General features: G+C 37.2%; 1 protein-coding gene across 10 annotated transcripts in view; it reads left to right on the forward strand.

Moving 5' to 3' along the window:
* Positions 1–21,052, forward strand: part of PPP4R4 (protein phosphatase 4 regulatory subunit 4) — a 119,841-nt gene that overhangs the window by 44,219 nt on the left and 54,570 nt on the right. Inside the window, exons 1-2 of one of the 10 annotated variants that reach the window (XM_060295245.1) lie at positions 18,227–18,431; positions 20,159–20,261. The exons of 6 other annotated variants lie outside the window; for them this stretch is intronic. The gene's annotated coding sequence lies outside the window, so the exon portion shown is untranslated. Of the gene's footprint in view, positions 1–18,226; positions 18,432–20,158; positions 20,262–20,448; positions 20,736–21,052 lie in introns of those variants that run through there. 3 more of the 10 variants (XM_060295246.1, XM_060295243.1, XM_060295242.1) reach the window with 3 other exon arrangements.

Below are 21,052 nucleotides of genomic sequence, written 5' to 3' on the forward strand. Positions count from 1 at the left end.
AGGAATGAGTGGTCCAGGCAGAGAGAGCAGGAAGAGTTTGGTGGAACTGCGAGAGGTAAGCGTGGTTGGAGTCCAGTGGGTGGGGGTGGGTTGTGAATCGAAGAGAGGACAGTGACGGAGCATATGCAAGTGTTGCTCTTTCCTAGGACAGTGGAGAGCCACTGAAGACTTTAAGCAGGGCGGTGACTTATCTCACGGACATGCTACAATGATCATTTGCTAATTGTGTGGAGGGTGGATTGGAGCAGGAGTTGGGAAGCTGCAGCATGAGGGCGGCTAATTAGGACAATAGAGTGGTGGATACATCCAAGATGCATTTATTGGGAGAGAATGGACTACATAATGGATCAGATGTGGAAAGCGAGGGATGACTTCCAGATTATTTCTGGCTTGAGCTTCCGTATGGTTCTGCTGGTTTTGAGTGTCTGGGTTGATAGTTTATTAAATCGATGGGGAAAAATAGTTTGAATACGCTCCAGTGCTAACCTTCAGTGAATGGCTTATTTTTAGAGACTTTAAAGACATGAATAATAATTATTTTATGTAAGAAGTTAATCATTGCCCAGATTCTTTTCATATTTATAACAGTAGTATAAGCCGCATTTAGAACTCCTGCTGTACCTTCTCTTTACCTTACGGAACATCAGATACAGTGATGGAGATATTTCTGCGCTTATGTATTATAAAAATTCACCAAACAAAATGTTTTTGATTCTGTTTTTGTGGTTTTTTTAATTTGTATTTTATCTTTACAATAATGAATTGACTGAAAAATGGTTTAAAAAACAGGTTGCTATTTTCACTGTTTTAGAGATGAAGGAATTTAAGGTTAAAAATAAAGTGGCAGAAAGAGAGGCAGGATTAGAACTGAGCTAACCCACAGTATTTCTTCAGTTTACTTTCTAAGTTATATCTAAGTGGATGACGAAGGATAGTGCAGTTAGATCACTCATCTCAAGGTTAATTTAAATAAGAGTCCAGAAAGGAAATATTTTGACCTCCAATTTAAATTCTCTATCTAATTCTAGATATGAGACACTTCTGAATATACAGTTGACTCTTGAACAGCACGGGTTTGAACTGGTTGGGCCCATCTATGCTTGGACTTTTTCAATACACATGTACCATTGTACTGCACGATCAGAAGTTGGTTAAATCTGTGGTTACGGAACCTGGGATATGGAGGGAGGGCCGACTGTAAAGTTATATGTGGATTTCCCACTGCGTGGAGGGTTGACTCCCCTAAACTGCATTGTTCAAGGAACAACTGTAGTAGTTGTATCTATTTTATATGATTTAATCCTAGGGTATCTTTTGAAAAAGAAAACAGGTTTTTTCTGTGGTCTTTATTGATTAAGTTTGAATTCTTTCCACAATATATTAAGTTGAATTAATATTGGATGTTAGATTTGACTTGAACTTCTGGTTGTCTAGAAATGAAAGAATTTGTTTTGTCAGGATAAATTTCTAAAGTACTGTCGTCCTTTATAAAATGTGAAATAATAATGATATAATTAACCATGTAATATCAGTGACTCCTTTATAAATGAAGTGCAAAAAAAAAGTCTCTACCTGTTGAGTTATTGAATGCTGTTATTGTTTTTTCACTTATTTTGGGAACCAAAATAAGGCGTAAAATTGTCTATTAAAAAATGTGCAACGTCAGGAAGAGATAAAAATAACTGCAGGTCATTTATTGAGGTCTTACAATGTGTCAGGCACTGTACTCTGTCAAACATTTTACACATTTTTATCTCTTTGAATGCTCATGGCAGTTCTGTAAGGGTCACTTGATTGAGGAAGAAGCAACTTAGGTGAGTAACTTGCCCAAAGTCACGGTGCTAGCAAGCGGTATAATTAGGTTTGAATAGGGAGTCTGATTCCTGGGCCTCTTAACTGCTATACAACCTCTTCATTAGCTCATCGTGACTGCAACAAATATGTAATATATAATTTTAGTTCCTCAGCCTGAGTCATCTCTCTTGTGGCTATTGCAAGAGGCCTCCTTACTGGACCTGTTGCTTCCCCTTTGCTCCCTGGAGCCCATTCAGCCAGAGAGATCGTTCATTTATTTATTTATTTAGCATCAATTTACGCATTACTGAGATGAATAAAATTGTATATATTTAACGCGTACAGTGTGATGATTTAATATGTGTATACATCGTGAAATGCTTACCCCAATCAAATTAATTAATACCTCCATCATCTCACATAGTTAATTTTTTTCTTCAGTGAGATCTCTTAAAGATCTTTCAGAGAGATCAGTCTTATCTTTTCTTCTTGAATGAAAACTACTAAAGTGGTGTGGTAGGCAGAACAGTGGCCTCCCAAAGATATCAGGTCCTAATCCCTGGAACCTGTAAATGTTACCTTATTTAGAAAAAGAGGTTTTGTGGATGTGGTTAAGGATCTTGAGACAGGGAGATTATCCCGGATTATCTGGGTGGGCCCTAAATGCCATCAGATGTATCCCTATAAGAGGAAAGCTGAGGGAGATTTGACCCAGACATGGAGGAGAAGGCAATGTGAAGGCAGAGACAGAGATTGCCGTGATGAGGCCACCAGCCAAGGAATGCCAGCAACTACCAGAAGCTGGAAGAGGCAAGTAACTGATTCTACCTAGTGCCTCTGGGGGGAGTGTGTCCTTGCCAACACTTTGATTTTGGCTGAGTGATACTGATTTAGGACTAATGGCCTCCAGAACTGTGAGAGAATACATTTCTGTTGTTCTAAGCCACTCAGTTTGTGCTAATTTATTATACCAACCACAGGAAAGTAATACAAGTAACTTCCCATTTCAGATAGAGGAAAACTCCTTACCATGCCCTAAAATGACCCTGACTAGCTTTCTGACCTCATCACCTACCCTTCTTTTCTCTTTCTTCCATAAGGGCAGAAGGCTTGTCAGTCTGATTTATCACTGTATCCCCAGAATCTAGAACAGTGCTTGGCAAAAACAGGCACTCAAAAATAATTTTAAAATGAGCATTGATTGAGCTTGATATTCTGAGACAATAAGTGTCTACCTGAAAGACCAGTGACACTTGATCCACTAATGGCATTTTTGGATGAGAAGTAAAAACAGGATATCAGTGGAGTGATATAATGCTGACTTACGTTTCTAGAGAGACCGTTTTTGGGGGAGGAGTGGGAGAAAGATATATAATAGGGAAAGGATAAAAGAGACATAATTCATCAATATGAAACTTAATCATTTGAGATCAGTAGATGTGGTCTACGAATCTTTTGATTCTGAAAATATTCATTAGTTCTACTTTTATTATATTATGTTTTCCCCAATGTGATTATTTGAGCATTTTATATCTACTGAATAGAGGCAGATTTTTAAAAGTTTATTTTAAAATCTTTATAGATAGCCTTTACTATGTAAATAAATATATTTGTTACTGAAAGCTTTACTTACTTTTGAAGGTCTATTTCAAGTAGCACGGATATGTGAATAACCGATAATAATAATGTGAGGAACCCTTCCTGTGGGCCAGGCCCTGTGCTCAGCGCTTTAGACACATCCTTTTAAACCTCTTATAACAACTCCACACCATGTGTTTATTCTCATTTGACAGTTGAGAAAATCTAGGCTTAAAAAATTCAGTGTTTTGACTATGATATTTTGTTGAAGCATACGATTATATAATTTATTCTTACAGTGCACCAAGGAAAAAAGAAATAGTCTTAACTAAAAGAATTAAAGAGCACAAACAGATGATACAAATTGCTTTTTCCTTTGGTTTGCAGTTCAAAAATAAAAGTACCTGTCTTCCTCACTCTAGGTGATGTTTTCTGAGATAAGTTAAAAGTTAAGTTCTGAAAAAAGCACAAGGATTTTGTAAAGGCAACACAGTTATACATAATAAGCAGAACATGATGTTCCAGAACATGATGTTCCAACTCCCTACAGGTCATAAAGGGCCCGCAGTAGAGTAGGACTCTACTGACAGGCTTAGCATTGAAGGACACTCTGATGTGAAGTAAGGTGAAGAAGAAAGTGAAGTTATTCCTATAATGTCAGATTGATGGAGAAAAATCATCAGGGTCAGAATTGACCTTATGAGGAGTTTTTGCAGGATAGGAAGCATAAAATTGTGTAACTTACTCTTCCAGTTCACTAAGAAAAAAAGAAGTAGTATTAACCAAAGGAATTAGAGAGCATGGACAGATGGTATAAAATGACTCTTTCTTCTATGGTTTACAGCTGAAAAATAAAAATACATTGATCACAATGCATTTTGAAAATAATGTCTGTGTTATATCTTTTTATGTATATCCATTTGTGTTTAAGGACAAAATAGAGTAACATCATTAATTATTAGACAATAGTAGTAAATTCAGTGGAAACACTGGCTGCAAATATAGTTTTTTCTGGGCATTTATAAAAAGTTACATAAGCTAATATTCTTAATAGATCTAAAAATATTCCCTTTCAGTAAGCTAAATTCTAGTGGAGACCAGTGTTCTCACATGTGCTTCTTAGTCATTCAATCATGTTATTTTTATCCTGCCTAAGATAAAAATGAGCTGGAACTTCTGAATTTCTTAATTAGAAAATCTTTTATTTCTGTGATAACGGGACCACCGTTATCACAGAAATACTTGAATATTGTTTTCTGACTTTAGGCATTTGGATGATACAAAGGATAATTTATGGATATTTTAATTTACAATCCTTGCAAGACTCTAAAACAAAGAAGATATTCACATACTCCACTGTAATAAAGGTCTGAAATGTTTGATTTAAAACTGTATGGATTAACTAGGCTTTTGGCAGTGTGGTGAAGCGGATAGCCTAGAATATGTTCCCAAATCAGAACATCTAGAAGCTCTAGATAAAGTACCAACAAGCATTCTTTTAAATGTGTGGTTAAGCTTATAAGAGAGTAAGGAATATTCAAGGCTCAGAAGCAAAGCAATCAGTTCCACTTCTACTTAGGATATAGATGTGTGCAAGAAAACATCACTCCCATTCTAACAACAATGGCATGTTCACAAAATTCACATCATCATAACTTTTCTTGAGCCCGTCAGAAGTGGTCACAAAGCAATCAAGTGAACTGTATTCAGAAGAGCTCTCTGAGGAAAGATGGGGCACAGAGACACTGACTTTTGACAAGAGTGTAAAAGGAAGACGTGGCCACCCCAAAGAATTGTTAGAAAAAATCAGCTAAAATTTTGACAAGTTTTTAAAGTTTGATCTGTGGGCTCGCATGTCAGTTTGGAATAACTCAGAGCTGCAGACACAAGGGAACTTTGCACTCACTTGTGAGCTCTTTTCCCCAGGCCTGCTTGCCTTGGCCGGGGTAGGAGACTGGAGAGGACCTCCTCTGGTGATGTAGGTATGGTGATGATTGCTGCTGGGGAACAGGGGACACAGCACTGCCCACTTCCTCACAGTGACATGCACGGACATACAGGGAATTTCAGCAGCGGGTTGGGCACTATAAAAGAATCAAATGAAAATCCTAGAAATAAAAAAAGGATGATATCAGAGATGAAGCGTTTCTCCAACAGGGCCAACTGGGGAAAGGATCAGTGAACTTGAAGGTAGAAGTTATCTAAACAAACAAAAAGATAAAAAAGAATGAAAAAATACAAGAGAGCATTCAGTGGCTTTGAGACAGTATAAAGTGGTATAATACACGTGCAATCAAAGTCTCAGAATGTGAGAAGAGAGAACTATTTGCAGAAATAGTGGCCAAGACTTTTTTGAGATTAATCAATGACAACAAGCCAAAGACCCCAGAAGCTCAGAGGACGCCAAGCAAGGTAAATACGCACGCACCGTCCGCCTAGGCACGTCGTGATCAAACTGCTGAAAATGAAAAATAAGAGACAGCCTTGGGAACAGCCAGAGGCAAAAGAAACGTTAAATATAGAGGAACAAATGTGAGAATTAAGCAGCCTTATGGTCGGAAAATATGCAGGCCAGGGAGCAGTGGAATGTGTATTAAAAGTACTGCAAGCAAAAGCAACAACAGCAAAAAAGGTCAACAAGAAATCTGTACCCAGTGAAACTATCTTTCAAGGATGGAGGCAAAAAACTATTTTGGTTTTAGATAAATAAATCGAAAGAATTCATTGTACTAGACTTACACTATAAGAAATGGTGAGGGAGGTTCTTTAAGGCAGACGTAATATAATACCAGATGGAAATTGGATTTACGTGAAGAAATGCAGAGCTCCAGAAGTGGTAAAAATTAAGGTAAATGTAAATGAATTAATAACAGTTCTACAGAGATTCTTCCAGAAAATAGAGGATAAAGTAAGAACTTCACAAGCGATTCTAGGAGGCTAGCATTATCCTGATACCCAAATAAGACATAGACATTACAAAAAAACTATAGATGCCTATCCCTTATGAACTTAGATGCAAACATCTTTTGAAAAACAACAGATCAAATTCAGCAATATAAAAGGGCTAATACATCATGACCAATCAGGGTTTATCACAGTAACTTAGGGTTGGTTTAAAATTCAAAATCTAATCAGTATAAGTCATCATATCAACAAACTAAAACAAAACGAAAAACAAAATCTGATCATCTCAGTAGATTTAGGAAAAGCATTTGACAAAACCCAACATCATTCCTGGAGAAAAACCCCCAAACTTTATCATACTAGGAATAGATAGGAACCTCCTCTGTGAAAAACTTGCAGGTAACATCGTACTTAAAGGTGAAAAACTGAATGTTTTCCCCTAGTATCAGGAACAAGCCAAGAGTGTACACTGCTTACTGCATTTGTTCAACACTGTGCTAGGTATTGTAACCAGTGCAGAAAGGCAACAGAAAGAAGTGAAAGGTATCCACATTTCAGAGAAAGAAATAAGGCTGCCTTTTTCTGTCAGATGACATTGTCATCTATGTAGCAATCTACAAAAGAAAAATATTTAGAACTGCTGAGTATGGAAAGGTTGCAGGATACAAGATAAATGTACGAATAAATTGTATTTCTACACGCTAGCAATAAGCAATTGGAAATTGAAGTTTTTCTTAAACAATTAAAGTATGTAATACTTAGGGATAAATCTGATAAATGTGTTAAGACCTGTATACTGAAAACTATAGAACATCGCTGAGAGAAATAATAAAAGAACGAAGTGAACGGAGATACACCACGTTCATGGATCAGAAGATTCAATATTATTATGTCAGTTCTTCTCTGATAAATCTATATATTTAATGCAAAATAATAATTCCAGCAGGTTAGGGTTTTTTCTGTTGTAGAAAGTAAGTGAATTCTAAAATTCATATGAAAATGCGAAGGACTTAGAATAGCCAAAACAATTTTGAAAAAGAGAAAGGTGGAAGACTTTTATTACCTGATTTTGAGACCTAATATACAGCATAACAATTAAGACTATGAATACTGGTATAAAGACAAATCAGTGGGCGATACGGAGAGATTTTTTAAAAGCCCATAGGTATGTTCCCAGTTGATTTTAACACAGGTACAAAGGCAATTCATTGCAGAGACGATAGTCCTTTCAACAAATAGTGCTGGGTCAGTTGAGAAAAAAGTCCATACTTTGTACCATATACAGAAGTTAACCCCAAATAGATCATAAACCTGAGTGTTAAAAACTAAAATCGTAAAAACTTCTAGAAGAAAACATAAGACTAAATCTTTGTGACCTTGGGTTACACAAAGATTTCTTTATATATATGACACTAAAAGTATGATCCATAGAAGAAAAATTTGATAAATTTGATTTCATGAAAGTGTAAAGCTTTTGCTCTTCAGAAGGCAGTTAAGAGAATGAAAAATAAGTCATGGAATGGGAGAAAATATAAATCACATACGTGATGAAGCATATGTGTTCAGAATACACAAAGAACTCTCAAGACTCAGTAATAAAACAACCCAATTTAAAAAAAGGCAAGACATTTAAACTGATACTTCACCAAAGATTTGTGGATAGCCAATAAACGAAAGATGTTCAGTATCATTAGTCATTAGATAAATGCAAATAAATTTATACACCTGTTAGAGTATATGTACTAAAGAAAACCCTGATAATACTAAGTATAGGCAAGAATGTGGAGCAACTCAAACTCTTATACACTGTTGGTGGAAATGTATCAATAAAATTGTACAACCACTTAGGGAAACAGTTTGGCAGTTTCTCAGAAGTTTAAACATACACCTATTGAATCACTCAACCAGTTCACTTCTAAGGATTAAGAGAAATTAAAGCAAGTGTTTATATAAATACTTGTATATAATTGTAATAGTAATTACAACTGTAATTATTGCAGTAATATCATTGCAACTCTATTTGTAATAGCCGAAACGAAAAATAATCCACATGGCCATCAACAGGTGAATGGATAAACAAATTGTGGTATATCCATATAATATACCACAAACTAATGTTTATGTATTCTGAATCCAAGTCCTTTGTTGGTTATGTATTGAAATATCTTCTTCCACTCTGTGGTTTATCCTAATGTTTTAGATTAATTTTGTAAACAACATGTTTGGGTTCTATTTTTTATCCAATCTGACTCTGTTTTAATTAGAACATTTCATCCATTTACTTTTAATTGCATATATTATCTTACTATTTATTTGTTTTTTCTGTTTGGTGTTCTTTTTTTGTCAATTATTTCCTTTTCTTGAATTAATGAAGTGGTTTTATTACTTTACTTTACGCCCCCTCCCGTTAGCTTGGAACTCTCCTTTACTTTTCCTTTGTTAGTGACCTCAGGGATTATAACGAAGACACATTACTGAAGTTTAATGTTCATTGGTATTTTTACCTTCTTTCTGATAATATGAGCTCTTATTTATGTGTTATTGTTGTCAGATATTTCAATTATTTATGTATTTCAAGACTCACAGTTATTACTGTTTTATATAATCAATATTTATTTAGATTTACCCACATATTTGTCATTTTTTGTTGCCTGTAGTGTTTCCATTTGGAATCATTTTTCTTCTGCCTGAAGAAAAATACCCCTTAGTATTTCCTTTAGTACAAATATGCTAGTGACAAATTCTGTTTTTCTTTTTTGGCCTGAAAATGTATTTCACATTCAGTTTTTTAAATTAATTTTTTATTGTAATGCAGTTGATTTACAGTGTTGTGTTAGTTTCTGCTATACAGAAACTATATACATATACATATATCCACTCTTTTTTAGATTCTATTTGCATATAGGTCATTACAGAATATTGAATAGAGTTCCATGTGCTATACTGTAGATTCTTATTACTTACCTATTTTATATATAGTAGTGTGTATATTTCAATCCCAATTTATCCCTTTCCCCGTTGGTAACCATAAATTTGTTTTCTACATCTGTGACTCAATTTCTGTTTTGTAAATGGGTTCATTTGTACCATTTTTCTAGATTCCACATATAAGCAATATCATATGATATTTGCCTTTCTCTGTCTGACTTACTTCACTCAGTGTGACAATCTCTAGGTCCATGCATGTCACTGCAAATGGCGTTATTTTGTTCTTTTTATGGCTGAGTAATATTCCATTGTATATGTGTACCACATCTTCTTTATCCATTCCTCTGTCGATGGGCATTTAGGTTGCTTCCATGACCTGGCTATTGTAAATAGTGCTGCAATGAACATTGAGGTGCATGTATCCTTTCAAATTATGGTTTTCTTCAGATATATGCCCAGGAGTGGGATTGCTGGATCATGTGGTAGCTCTATTTTTAGTTTTTTAAGGAATTTCCATACTGTTCTCCATAGTGGCAGTACCGATTTACCTTCCCACCAATGGTGTAGGAGGGTTCTCTTTTCTCCACACCCTCTCCAGCATTTATTGTTTACAGATTTTTTGATGATGGCCATTCTGACCGGTGTGAGGTGATACCTCATTGTAGTTTTGATTTGCATTTCTCTAATAATTAGTGATGTTGAGCATGTCTTCTTGTGCCTCTTGGCCATCTGTATGTCTTCTTTGAAGAAATGTCTCTTTAGATCTTCCACTCATTTGTTGATTGGGCTGTTTGTAAGTAGATGTTTTATGAACAGGATTTTGGCCTATCTATATGGAGATTTCTTTCTAGCACATGTATGGCTTCTTGAATCTGTGGCTTAATTTGTCAGATTTGGAAAATTCTCGGACATTATCTTTTAAAATAATGCTCTGCTTAATGTTTTCTCTCCTTTGAGGACTCCAATTTCACATATATTTGACCTTTTAATAGTATCTTCTATGTCCTTTATCTTCTTTTCCATCCTTTTCTCTTTGTGATTCATTCTGAGTGTTATCTTGGCCCATGTTTCAGTTCACTAATTCATCTGTGTCTAAGTTGCTTTTGATTATTGTATTTTTCTGGTCTGGAATTTCTGTTTAGCTCTTGAAAAAATCCGCCATATCCTTTTTAAAAAGTATCTGATTTTTCTGTCAAAATTCTCAATTGTATCTTTTATTCTTTTGAACCAGGGATGTATCAGAGAGCACCAATACCTGGGGCTCCTTTTGGAACTTTTCTATTTCCTGTTGCATCTTCTGGTTCTCATTCATATTATCTCTTTGTGTGCCTGGATATTATTGATTGTGTGCTTGATCTTGTCTTTGACAAATTATTCATAGAAGTGTTTGAGACCTAGGGTAATATCTTCCTCTAGAAAGGAATATGTTTTCTTCTGACAGCCATTTAACCGCACTAGCAATAAAGTCTCGCTTAATCCAGTTTCATGAGTCAGATGACTTGAAACTGGGTTATTCTCTCTGCAAAGGCTGGGCTACTTTATTTATTTTTAAATTTTTTTAAATTTTCTTTTTTTATACAGCAGGTTCTTATTAGTTATCCATTTTATACATATTAGCATATATATGTCAATCCCCATCTCCCAATTCATCACATCACCACCCCCTCTCCATTTCACGTTCCCCCCTTGGTGTCCATACGTTTGTTCTCTACATCTGTGTCTCTGTTTCTGCCCTGCAAACTGGTTCATCTGTACCATTTTTCTAGGTTCCACATATATGCGTTAATATACGGTATTTGTTTTTCTCTTTCTGACTTACTTCACTCTGTATGACAGTCTCTAGATCCATCCACGTCTCTACAAATGACCCAGTCTTGTTCCTTTTTATGGCTGAGTAATATTCCATTGTATGTATGTACCACGTCTTTATCCATTCGTCGATGGGCATTTAGGTTGCTTCCATGACCTGACTATTGTATATAGTGCTGCAATGATCATTGGGATGCATGTGTCTTTTTGAATTATGGTTTTCTCTGGGTATATGCCTGGTAGTGGGATTGCAGGGTCATATGGTAATTCTATTTTTAGTTTTCTAAGGAACCTTCATACTGTTGTCCATAGTGGCTGTATCAGTTTACATTCCCACCAGTGGTGCAAGAGAGTTCCCTTTTCTCCACACGCTCTCCAGCATTTGTTGTTTGTAGATTTTATGATGATAACCATTCTAACTGGTGTGAGGTGATACCTCATTGTAGTTTTGATTTGCATTTGTCTAATAATTAGTGATGTTGAGCAGCTTTTCATGTGCTTCTTGGCCATCTGTATGTCTTCTTTGGAGAAATGTCTGTTTAGGTCTTCTGCCCATTTTTGGATTGGGTTGTTTGTTTTTTTAATATTGAGTTGCATGAGCTGTTTTTATATTTTGGAGATTAATCCTTTGTCCGTTGATTCATTTGCAAATGTTTTCTCCCATTCTGAGGGTTGTCTTTTCGTCTTGTTTATAGTTTCCTTTGCTTTGCAAAAGCTTTTAAGTTTCATTGGGTCCCATTTGTTTATTTTTGTTTTTATTTCCATGACTCTAGGAGGTAGATCAAAAAAGTTCTTGCTGTGATTTATGTCAAAGAGTGTTCTTCCTGTGTTTCCTCTAAGGGTTTTTAGTGTCTAGTCTTACATTTAGGTCTCTAATCCATTTTGAGTTTATTTTTGTGTATGGTGTTACGGAGTGTTCTAATTTCATTCTTTTACATGTAGCTGTCCAGTTTTTCCAACACCACTTATTGAAGAGACTGTCATTCTCTGTTGTATATCCTTGCCTCCTTTGTCATAGATTAGTTGACCATAGGTGCGTGAGTTTATCTCTGGGCTTTCTATCCTGTTCCATTGATCTATATTTCTGTTTTTGTGCCAGTACCATATTGTCTTGATTACTGTGGCTTTGTAGTATAGTCTGAAGTGTGATTCCCCTAGCTCTTTTGTTTCCCTCAATACTGCTTTGGCTATTTGGGGTCTTTTGTGTCTCCATACAAATTTTAAGATTTTTTGTTCTAGTTCTGTAAAAAATGCCATTGGTAATTTGATAAGGATTGCATTGAATCTGTAGATGCTTTGGGTAGTATAGTCATTTTCACAATATTTATTTTTCCAGTCCAAGAACATGGTATATCTCTCCATCTGTTTGTATCATCTTTAATTTCCTTCATCAGTGTCTTATAGTTTTCTGAGAACAGGTCTTTGGTCTCCCTAGGTAGGTTTATTCCTAGGTATTTTAATCTTTTTGTTGCAGTGGTAAATGGGAGTGTTTCCCTAATTTCTGTTTCAGATTTTTCATCATTAGTATAAAGGAATGCAAGAGATTTCTGTGCATTAATTTTGTATCCTGCTACTTTACCAGATTCATTGATTAGCTCTAGTAGTTTTCTGGTGGCATCTTTAGGATTCTCTATGTAAAGTATCATGTCATCTGCAAACAGTGACAGTTTTACTTCTTCTTTTCCAATTTGTATTTCTTTTATTTCTTTTATTTCTTTCTCTTCTCTGATTGCCAGGGCTAGGCCTTCCAAAACTGTGTTAAATAGTGGCGAGAATGGACGTCCTTGTCTTGTTCCTGATCTTAGAGGAAATGCTTTCAGTTTTTCACCATTGAGAATGATGTTTGCTGTGGGTTTGTCATATATGGCCTTTATTATGTTGAGGTAGGTTCCCTCTATGTGCACTTTCTGGAGAGTTTTTATCATAAATGGGTATTGAATTTTGTCAAAAGCTTTTTCTGCATCTATTGAGATGATCATATGGTTTTATTCTTCAGTTTGTTAATGTGGTGTATCCCATTGATTGATTTGTGTATATTGAAGAATCCTTGCATCCCTGGGATAAATCCCACTTGATCATGGTGTATGGTCCTTTTAATGTATTGTTGGATTCTGTTTGCTAGTATTTTGTTGAGGATTTTTGCATCTATATTCATCAGTGATACTGGTCTGTAATTTTCTTTTTCAGTAGTGTCTTTGTCTGGTTTTGTTATCAGGGTGATGGTGGCCTCTTAGAATGAGTTTAGGAGTGTTCCTTCCTCTGCAGTATTTTGGAAGACTTTGAGAAGGATGGGTGTTAGCTTTTCTCTAAATGTTTGATAGAATTCACCTGTGAAGCCATCTGGTCCTAGACTTTTGTTTGTTGGAAGATTTTAATAACAGTTTCAATTTCATTACTTGTGATTGGTCTGTTCATATTTTCTATTCTTCCTGGTTCAGTCTTGGAAGCTTATACCTTTCTAAGAATTTGTCCATTTCTTCCAGGTTGTCCATTTTATTGGCATAGAGTTGCTTGTAGTAGTCTCTTAGCATGCTTTGTATTTCTGTGGTGTCCGTTGTAACTTTTCCTTTTTCATTTTTAATTTTATTGATTTGAGTTCTCTCCCTTTTTTTTCTTGATGAGTGTGACTAATGGTTTATCAATTTTGTTTATCTTCTCAAAGAACCAGCTTTTAGTTTTATTGATCTTTGCTATTGTTTTCTTTGTTTCTATTTCATTTATTTCTGCTCTGATCTTTATGATTTCTTTCCTTCTAGTAACTTTGGGTTTTGTTTGTTCTTCTTTGTCTAGTTTCTTTAGGTGTAAGGTTAGATTGTTTATTTGAGATGTTTGTTGTTTCTTGAGGTAGGCTTGTATTGCTTGCTATAAGCTTCCCTCTTTCAACTGCTTTTGCCGTATCCCATAGGTTTTGGATTGTCGTGTTTTCGTTGTAATTTGTCTCTAGGTATTTTTTGATTTCCTCTTTGATTTTCAGTCATCTCTTGGTTATTTAGTTGCATATTGTTTAGCCTTCATGTATTGGTGTTTTTTACATTTATTTTCCCTGTAATTGATTTCTAATCTCATAGCCTTGTGGTCGCAAAAGATGCTTGATATGATTTCAATTTTCTTAAATTTACCGAAGTTTGATTTGTGACCCAAGATGGGATCTGTCCTGGAGAATGTTCCATGTGCACTTGAGAAGGAAGTGTAATCTGCTGTTTTTGAATGGAATGTCCTATAAATAGCAATTAAATCTATCTGGTCTATTGTGTCATTTAAAGCTTATGTTTCCTTATTAATTTTCTGTCTGGATGATCTGTCCATTGGTGTAAATGAGGTGTTAAAGTCCCTCACTATTACTGTGTTACTGTCGATTTCCTCTTTTATAGCTGTTAGTAGTTGCCTTATGTATTGAGGTGCTCCTGTGTTGGGTGCATATATGTTTATAATTGTTATATCTTCTTCTTGGATTGATCCCTTGATCATTATGTAGTGTCCTTCCTTGTCTCTTTGAACATTCTTTATTTTAAAGTCTATTTTATCTGATATGAGTGTTGCTACTCCAGCTGTCTTGTGATTTCCATTTGCAAGGAATATCTTTTCCATCCCCTCGCTTTCAGTCTGTATGTGTTCCTAGGTCTGAAGTGGATCTATTGTAGACAGCATATATGTGGGTCTGTTTTTGTATCCATTCAGCGAGCCTGTGTCTTTTGGTTGGAGCATTTAATCCATTCACGTTTAGGGTAATTATTGATATGTATGTTACTTACCATTTTCTTAATTGTTATGGGTTTGCTTTTGTAGGTCCTTTTCTTCCCTTGTGTTTCCCACTTAGAGAAGTTCCTTTAGCATTTGTTATAGAGCTGCTTTGGTGGTGCTGAATTCCCTTAGCTTTTGCCTGCCTGTAAAGCTTTTGATTTCTCCATTGAATCTGAATGAGATCCTTGCCAGGTAGAGTAACCTTGGTTGTAGGTCTCTCCTTTCATCACTTTAAATATATGGTACCACTCCCTTCTGGCTTGTAGAGTTCCTGCTGAGAAATCAGCTGTTAATGTTGTGGGAGTTCCCTTTTATGTTATTTGTCATTTTTCCCTTGTTGCATTCAATAACTCTTCTTTGTCTTTAATTTTTGTCAGTTTGATTACTAGGTGTCTCGGCATGTTTCTCCTTGGGTTTATCGTGCCTGGGGCTCTCTGCGATTCCTGGACTTGGGTGGCTATTTCTTTTCCCATGTTAGGGAAGTTTTCGACCAAAATCTCTTCAGATATTTTCTCAGGTCCTTTCTCTCTCTCTTCTCCTTCTGGGACCCCTATAATGCGAATGTTGTTGTGTTTAATGTTGTCCCAGAGGTCTCTTAAGGTTGTCTTCATTTCTTTTCATTCTTTTTTCATTATTCTGTTCTGCGGCAGTGAATTCCACCATTCTGTCTTCTAAGTCACTTATCCATTCTTCTGCCTCAGTTATTCTGCTACTGATTCCTTCTAGTGTATTTTTCATTTCAGTTATTGTATTGTTCATCTCTGTTTGTTTGTTCTTTAATTCTTTGAGGTGTTTGTTCTTTAATTCTTCTAGGTCTTTGTTAAACATTTCTTGCATCTTCTCGATCTTTGCCTCCATTCTTTTTCCAAGGTCCTGGATCATCTTCACTATCATTATTCTGAATTCTTTTTCTGGAAGTTGCCTAACTCCACTTCATTTAGTTGTTTTTCTGGGCTTTTGTCTTGTTCCTTCATCTGGTACATAGCCCTCTGCCTTTTCATCTTGTCTGTCTTTCTGTGAATGTGGCTTTTGTGTCACAGGCTGCAGGATTGTAGTTCTTGCTTCTGCTGTCTGCCCTCTGGTGGATGAGGCTATCTATGAGGCAAGTTTCCTGATGGGAGGGACTGTGCAAGTTTCCTGATGGGAGGGACTGGTGGTGGGTAAAGCTGGGTGTTGCTCTGGTGGGCAGGGCTCAGTAAGCCTTTAATCTTCTTGTCTGCTGTTGGGTGGGGCTGGGCTCCCTCCCTGTTGGTTGTTTGGCCTGAGGCGACCCAACCCTGGAGCCTACCTGGGCTCATTGGTGGGGCTAATGGTGGACTCTGGGAGGGCTCATGCCAAGCAGTACTTCCCAGAACTTCTGCTGCCAGTGTCCTTGTTCTCACAGTGAGCCAGAGCCACCCCCCGCCTCTGCAGGAGAGCCTCCAACAGTAGCAGGTATGTCTGGTTCAGTCTCCTGTGGGGTCACTGCTCCTTCGCCTGGGTCCTGATGTGCACACTACTTTGTGTGTGCCCTCCAAGAGTGGAGTCTGTGTTTCCCCCAGTTCTATCGAAGTCCTGCAGTCAAATCCCACTAGCCTTCAAAGTCTGATTCTCTAGGAATTCCTCCTCCCGTTGCTGGACCCCCAGGTTGGGAAGCCTGACGTGGGGCTCAGCACCTTCATCCCAGTGGGTGGACTTCTGTGGTATAAGTGTTCTCTAGTCTGTGAGTCACCCACCCAGCAGTTATGGGATTTGGTTTTATTGTGATTGCACCCCTCCTGCCGTCTCACTGTGGCTTCTCCTTTGTCTGTGGATGTGGGGTATCTTTTCTTGTGAGTTCCAGTGTCTTCCTGTCGATGATTGTTCAGCAGTTAGCTGTCATTCCGGTGCTCTCGCAAGAGGGAGTGAGCGCATGTCCTTCTGCTCCGCCATCTTGAACCGATCTCTGGGCTACTTTAGGGTTACCCTTGTCCTATCCCGGGGGGCTTACCAGTGCCTCAGTAAGGCTGTCAAAAAGGCTGCTTAAGTTTTCATCCTCTCAGGAGCGTTTTCTAGAATCAGCAAATGCTTCCAGGGGAAAACCAGGCCCCAAATTACATGCTTACCTTTCTGGGTTTCCATTGTCTCTTAGATCTTGGATGCGAAAATTTTCCACTACCTTGTTAGTTTCCATATGCCTTTGTGTACAGATGATTTTTATATTTTGTCTGGCTTTTTAAATTATCCTCATCATAAGAGCTGATTAGAATTACCTACTCTGCTGTTACTGAAAGAGGAAGTTCCCTTTCCTTTTTTTTTCCTTCTTAATTTAATCTCAGAACAATATTAATCCCAAATAATTTCTTTTTATATACCTGCATATACCCTGTCATCACCTCTACCCCTACACAGATCGATTGATCATTTTCTAATGATGTGTCAGGAATAGTCCAGAACCTAAAATTAAATATTATGCCAAAACACTCATGATGGATCTTTTTTAAACTTGGAATTCTTCAACACCCTTTTTTTTTTTTTATTGGGATGAAATTGTTTTGCAGTAGCAGATCTCCACTTTTGGTCTATATTTGCTCTGTAGGCAATCTTATCCACACACCCTTGGCTTTAAATATCATCTATATAAATTTTATCTGTTCTATATTAATTCTTATTTATAACAGATCTTTTCAGAGTATCAGAACTGTATATACAATTCCCTGTTTGTACTCTCTCCTCGGATGCGTCAACGTCACTTCAAAGTTAGCGAGTCCAGAACTGAGCTCCTGCTATTTCCTCTCGACATCTGGGCTCCCTCCAGAGTCCCCTATCCTAATGGGTAACCTTCTTATCCACCTGGCTTTCCAGCAGGGATGTGGGGAGTGAGTCATCCTTGATACCACCTGTCTTTTACTACTTGTTTATACAATCCTGTTTATTTTATGTTTTAAATATTGAATCCACCCACCTCTCTCCAGCAATACTACCTGCACCCTAGTCCAAGCTATTATGAGGGTTCAAGTGATCCTCACCCACTACCTCCCTCCCTTTCCATCCTCCCTGCTTTCTAATCCTTTTCAACTTTATAATCAGCATGCTATTTCAAAGCATTTAAAACTACAATTTGAATATTCTGTTGCTTAATGCATCTAAGGCCCTATGTGATTTGCGCTCTGTCTGCTTCACTAGCCTCTGCCCCACCCCCTTCGCTCTGTGCTTCAGGCACACTGACCTTCTCTCAGCTCCTGGAATCTACCGACCTCCTCCTCACTCCTCAGTGCCGGGAATGCTTGCCTTCCTGCTCCGCTTGCTTTCCTGCCTTCCTTTATCCTAGCTTTTGTCTAGTTATCTCTTTCTCTTCACAAGGTCAGTTGTCACTTCTCAGTGGTCCCCTTTCCTCAGAGGAGTTCACCCAGCGGATGCTCTATGGCACCTTGTACTTCTTATCCTTAGATTTTAACACACTTTTTTTCTTTTTTTTTTTTTTGCCGTACGCGGGCCTCTCACTGTTGTGGCCTCTCCCGTTGCGGAGCACAGGCTCCGGACGCGCAGGCTCCGGACGCTCAGGCTCAGCGGCCATGGCTCACGGGCCCAGCCGCTCCGCGGCATGTGAGATCTTCCCGGACCGGGGCACGAACCCGCGTCCCCTGCATCAGCAGGCGGACTCTCAACCACTGCGCCACCAGGGAAGCCCACCACACTTTTAATTACAGGATGAACAGGTACATTGTTAGCAATGCTCATTGCTAAGTCTCCAGCTCCTAGCACAGTGCCTTGAATGTAACTAAATGGTTATTTGTTCAAAATTTGAATGTGTATAATCAATAGCAGTCCCTCAAAGGTAGGGAACCATGTCTTTGACTTTTCTCCAGTTTCCCCGAATACTTAGTATGATGTTGGTACTTAATAAATAGTTGAGAATGAAATTAAAATTATATTTTCAGAATTAGATTTTCATTGGGCTACATTAGAGGGAGATTAGGATGGAAGGGAAAAGTACTGTGACTGACTAGAGAGGAAAGGAAGCGTTACTGGCTTACAGAGACTTGCCATTCTTTCCAGTGCTGCCTCTCCCGCCCCCGAAAACAGTTTCTAATTTTTTTCAAAAAATGTTTAATTACATATGACTACAGTGGATCATTTGAAATGGTTATTTATAACTCTTGTGTCCATTAAGTAGTTATTTCTTTGATAAGCACATCCTTTCTTTGCAAGTTTTAAATGACTTTATTCACATTTCAAGCCTAAATTACCCATGATTCTAATTTATTATGTGTAAAAATGACTTGGCTGGGTCGTCCATCTCAAAGTTCAGTTTCAAAACCATGGTATTGAAATATATTGATTTCCTCTGGTGTCCTTGTGACTTTGCATGGCTGGATACTTCATTGCATGTTTGCGGTAGTCACGTGATAGTTACTATTGGTATTGGTATTTCCTGTTTGCAAAGAGATCTTTGGGATATTTTATGTGTACCTCCTCATGAACCTTGCTAATCACTGAAACACACATTAAAAGAAGGGTAAAACACACCTTTTTATCCCTCTCTGCTGCCTCCACTTCATTTTCCCTCTCCGATTTTGATCTTCAGCGCTCTCAACTAGTTCTCTCCACCCTTTACTTAAGTGTGGAACGTGGCAGTCAGTGATAGGGAAGAGAGCGAGATACCGAGATACCGTAGTTAATTGTTAAAGGCACTTTAGAGTTGGCATGTTCCAATTATTCATATTTAATTCAGTTGTAAAGTCTTTTATAAATAGTGTAATTTTATAGTGAAAAGAGTTGTTCACTATTAGTGTTAGGTACTAAAAATTCCCACACTTATGACCCTCAAAACCCCAGATATTTTATATGTCCTAGGTTTTTAGTATTTTAATATATAAATCTGTATTATTTAATTTCAAAATAACCAGTGATGTTATCTCTAAAAATATACAAAGATACTTCGTAATTTTAGGATTCCTTTACGTTTAATCAGCACTATTTATGGTAGATATGTTTACCAGTTTTATTTAATAAGTTTAGTTTCCACATGCATGAACCCAAAATCTTTGCTCTTTCGGAGTAAGCCAGTGATTTATTTAGGCTTCTCTATGTTGTGTATCGTAAAGAGAAAGATCTTCTTGATGCACTATAATGCGGGCTTCTTGGCGACAGCGGTTTCCCTCTCTGCAAGGACATTACATTGTTTTACAAAATGCTTTCTTGTACCATTCATGCTAACTTAAGAATGAATTTAAACACAGAAGCATCTAGTACATTTTCCTTCCTTGAGTGGGAATGGTTTTTAAATTCGGAAATGTATCATTAACTCATTTATAAAATGTCTTATTTCATTTTTGAGGAATTCAAGTTGGAATGCCAGCCATACGGTAGTAGATAGTACGTAAGAGGAATGGTAACTGGCGTTAAGGCATGCACTTAAGCAACAGAGGAATTTACTTTTCAGTGTCTTCCAAGGTCCATGAGGATGCACACTTATTTACCCAGAGAGTATGGATCTCACTATGTTTGTCCAGAGGGTGTGACTCCGTGGAGGAGAACACTAACTGGTAAGTATCGAATTCTTATTGTATTCTGTTTCAGAAAACTATGTTTAGAAATCAGTTGAATTTTAGCAGTGATGAAATCTCTTAGTCTGTGCTGGTTTCTTAACAGTGGACAGTCCCAGATGTTGAAGTCAGCACAACAAGAGAAAAACCCAAATCCTGATAAGACTTGAGGATTTTTCGAAAATTAAATGCAAAATAGTTGGGGCAAATGTTGCTGCGGCAGTCAAGACTAAGTAATACAGTAAGAAGATATGAAGTTGGAGAGCTTCTCATGTTCTTCCTTTGCATAAAGTTTGCATACGTACAAAACCCAGGACTTTAATGACTTTAAGAGGGGCAGAATTACATCTCTTGGAACATAAAACAACAGACTCATGTGAACTGGAATGCACATTGTGGCCCTCACAATTTATTTAAATATTTCTTTGCAAAGCACTCTCTGTTTCTAAAGAAAAGCTATGCCTTCTGAAACCTGTAAGTGATGTATCCTGGCCACATAATCTTCTAAAAGCGTTTTCCAAATCCAGAATTGTTAGTGTGGAACAAATGTTTGTTTTGGAAACAGTAAAACCGGGGGATGTGGGAGGGTTGATGTCAGAGACCAGTTGCTGCTCTGCTTTATGCCTTATCATTCCTTCTCCTTTTCTTTTCAGCTAGGAACTCTTAAGATACATAATTGACTGGTGATTGAAAAAACTTGTAAAATGACATTTGTGTGTATGATACAAAAGTTTTAAACAAACACAGCACAAAAATCAACCACCCTAATACGGGATCAGTTTTCTGAGAAT

Source organism: Globicephala melas, chromosome 2, assembly GCF_963455315.2.
Source record: "Globicephala melas chromosome 2, mGloMel1.2, whole genome shotgun sequence".
NCBI classification, from domain to species: domain Eukaryota; kingdom Metazoa; phylum Chordata; class Mammalia; order Artiodactyla; family Delphinidae; genus Globicephala; species Globicephala melas.